This window comes from Semicossyphus pulcher, unplaced genomic scaffold, assembly GCF_022749685.1.
Source record: "Semicossyphus pulcher isolate SPU_LCO1_2020_fin unplaced genomic scaffold, fSemPul1.0.p SCAF_12, whole genome shotgun sequence".
NCBI classification, from domain to species: domain Eukaryota; kingdom Metazoa; phylum Chordata; class Actinopteri; order Labriformes; family Labridae; genus Semicossyphus; species Semicossyphus pulcher.
This window is the reverse complement of record NW_027211626.1, coordinates 17,519,935-17,523,752: the sequence shown is the minus strand read 5'-3', so window position 1 is coordinate 17,523,752 and position 3,818 is coordinate 17,519,935. Positions and strand designations below refer to the sequence as shown.

Genomic DNA, 3,818 nt, shown 5'->3' with positions numbered 1-3,818 from the left:
AATCAGATGACAAGGCCTTGGGTTTGATACTGTACCAGGATGCATTTGAAGTGGCCAATCCACTTGGCTCAGGCAAGAAGAAGCATAAGATTCTTGCAATGTATGTTCATTTTGCAGATATAGCACCTCATAACAGGTCTAGTGTTGCGCAAATGCAGCTGGTTCTATTATGTCGGGAGCAGGATTACTTTGGTCAAGAAAAAGTCTTCAGTAAACTTGTTACAGATCTCACAGATCTAGAGGAAAATGGCATAGCCACACTTGACGGGCAGGTGAAAGGCACTCTCTGTGCCATTGCTGGAGATAACCTTGGATCACACAACATTGGTGGTTTCATAGAAAATTTCAGCAGGAGCACTTACTTTTACAGATCTTGTGACATAGATCGTGCAACATTTATTTCCGTGCCACTGGCGAAGTCCTCTCCCAGAACAGTGGAGCCCTATAAAAATAATGTGGAGCAGAGAACTGCAAATTACCTACACTCATCTGTTGGTATTAAATCTGATTCCAAATTTAATGAACTGGCTTTCTTTCATGTTTGTAACCCTGGTTCACCTCCTTGCTTGGGTCATGATCTATTTAAAGGCATTGTATCATATGACCTGGCACTGTGTATCAGCCATCTCGTTGAACAGAAGGAGTTCACTTACTTGCAATTAAATCAGCGCATAAATCACTTCAGATATCTTGGCAATGATGCCCACAATAACCCGTGTGATGTTAATCCAGGAAGTGAGAAGTTAAGTGGGCATGCTGTCCAGAATTGGACTCTGCTCAGATACGTAGCCCGGTGGAAAATGAAGCGTGGCAACTTGTATTGCAGCTCAGACAAATCGTGGAACTGATTTGTGCACCAGCCATCACCACAGGCCAGATTGCCTACTTGAAAGTACTGATAGATGAGTACATCGTCCGTAGAAAAGAGGCTTTTCCCAGTCATCCATTAAGCCAAAGCACCATTATGTATTGCATTATCCAGACCTCATCATTTGCTTAGGGCCACTAATTCGCTTGTGGACCCTACGTTCTGAAAGCAAGCACACATACTTTCAACAGTGTGCTCAGAAACTGCACAATTTCAAGAACTTGTGCTCCACTCTAAGTGAAAGGCATCAACTACTACAAGCTTATTTAGCGCCAGTGCTGTGTTCCCACCATCCGTAGTTGTTGAAAGAAGCACAGGTTTCTATGTAAATGGCTACAATGACAAGATACAACAATATGTCGCCCACCTGAATTTGCTACCAGGTAACACAGCCTCTGCCCACAAAGTTCAAGTAAAAGGTACACTTTACAAAAACAATATGCGTGTTGTGTTGGAACAAAAAGATGAGGGACAAGTCTTTGGTAAGATTAAGTTAATTCTCATTCACAAAAGTACCTTGGTATATTTTATTTACCCTTTGCCAGAATACAGTATGCTGGGCTTGTCTGTAATTGCATTGCACCATTCTGTCCCATCCCTAACGTAATGTCTGATGATGCCAGTGCACGGATACGGGAGATCATCCAGGCCACACTCCTGAGTCTTCCGGAAGAAAAATTAAAGTAATTGGTAGAAAAGCTGATATTGCAGAGTGTTGAAAGCAGATGAGACCTGAAGTATGTTCGAGAAGGGGACATACTGGACTTCATCAGGCCCATCCAGTGTAGGAAACGCCTTGATTGCTGGAAATCACAGGGTAATTCACTGATGTGATTCAGTTGATGCTGGTCATGTATATTATTTCTCTCAACAATCAAAAAGAAAAGGTGAGTCAAAGACTTTGTGTTCTTCTCTTTTTCAGATCCAGGCAGCTGTCCACAAGCTCCTCACCTGTTACAAGTAGTTCCATGTCCTCTCCTCAACCATCTCCGTGCCCACGTATAAAGAAAGACTGGCCTGAAACCTTCCAGGTGAACTGGGACAAAATGCCCCCGGGGTTGCTGTCTACAGTTATGAGTGGTAAGAGGCCCTCGCCTCCTGACAGACGGCAGTTTGTGAGGGTTCTAGTAGATGACATGAGAAAGCATGAAGCTAACCCCACAAGAGCACAATGCCTCATCATCACAATCCTTTGCTGATACCATGGACGATGGGAAGACAATGATTGGAGGAGGCTATGAATCACTTCTCACCAGGTTAAAGTATGCGTAGAGCACTAAAACAGGGACAACACTCTTGCTCGACATAGAGCATCAAAGAATGCCACAGGGGCTATACCAGCCCGGGGACCGGCAGACAGCTATGGTTGCACAAGATGGCAGCCAGAGCTACCACCTGAGTAAACTGAAGATAGCCTTGAAGGTCTGAGACAAAAGATGACCAATATCTTTAGACATGAAGGTTTGGCGGGAGCAGAAAGGGGGGAAATACACAATTTGATGAAGACAATCCATCAATACCACACCAAATCCCAGCAACGATGAAGTAAAGAAGGTCCTCTCCCTGGAAAACAGTACAATGTTGCCCTACACTCTGGATCTACTGATGGCACACTTCAAAGAGAGGAGAGATGCAGATGTGAGTATAACTGATGTAGTCACCTTTATTTCAGATTAAGACATTGAAATTATTGAAACACAATGAATCGAGATCAGTGTTATTTTTAAATACTTTCTTTAAAAGGGAAAAACATTTTTTTTTGGTTTCTTTTTGTTCAATGTCCCCCAGTTAAAGGGGGTGGTGGTGGGGTTCAGATAGGTCATAAAACTTAGATTAGTTAAAAATATATATAATCCAATCAATCAAATATCAGTTGGAATTTCTCATGCTTTTTTTTGCATTGTGTTTCAGGTCCAATGATTTCTGACCAACGTTGGATGGTAAGCATCGAGGGTCAGGTGGTGTGTGAAGGAGCATCGTTTGTGTTGGGGCTATGCTATGCTATTACATCTTCAACCTCTACTATCAGGATCAGGCTGCCTGCACACTTGAGTTCATACAGAGGTAAGTTTGAATCCCATATCGAGTCATTAGTGTCAGATATTTGGGCCTTACAGCCATCCTTGCATCTATCTTGTGTGTATTGCTGCATGCTAGGGCCCCACTCAGCTCAATCTCAGACTCCAAAACTGAGTAGAGTAGAGTAACAAAAATTTAACAGAGTAACCAGGAGCAGATCAGACCGGAAGGACGCTTCAGACTAAATAAGACCAAATACATTCATCAAACAGAGGGAATTAGAAATAAATGCCTGCCTCTAATAGAAGCCTCTATTTCAGAATTTACGGTACACTATGAGTGACTGGTGATGTAAATCATGATTTCATTATTCTTTTTTGTGTCTTTGTTTTACCTTGCCATGCCTTGTAGAAGCTGTGTTGGGATCAACCCAGAGAGAGGAACAAAGGCACGACAGGGAAAGGTGACCAGCAAGAAGAGTGGGAGAATCGTCCAAAAGAAAGTGACATCCCTGAATCTCACTCACTCACTCACTAACGATCCCTCTATGTCTGTGTCTCACTCATTCACAGCGCTATTTTTATTTGTAAGGGGCATATTTGTATTATTTTTGATTGAATTATCTTTACAGTGTCCAACCGGGCATTATTTCTACCTTTAATATTGACAGTACAGTATTGTTCAACAGCGTGGTTCTGTCCAGTGAACCCCCCTTGTGTAATGGGGAGGCCATTTCCTTTTGAAACAGATAAGTTACAGTATTGACTCTGTTCGTAAAGTACAAATGTTTTCAGCCCATCACTCGAGTACACATACACATTATCTCACTCACTCAGTCATACACACGCGCACACACACACACACACACACACACACACACACACACACACACAGACACACACACACACACACACACACACACACGCACACA

The 3,818-nt window shown here is 42.7% G+C and overlaps 1 pseudogene; it reads left to right on the top strand.

Moving 5' to 3' along the window:
• Positions 1-1,332: 1,332 nt before the first annotated feature.
• LOC138588816 (uncharacterized) lies at positions 1,333-3,477 on the top strand (annotated as a pseudogene).
• The last annotated feature ends 341 nt before the right edge of the window (positions 3,478-3,818 follow it).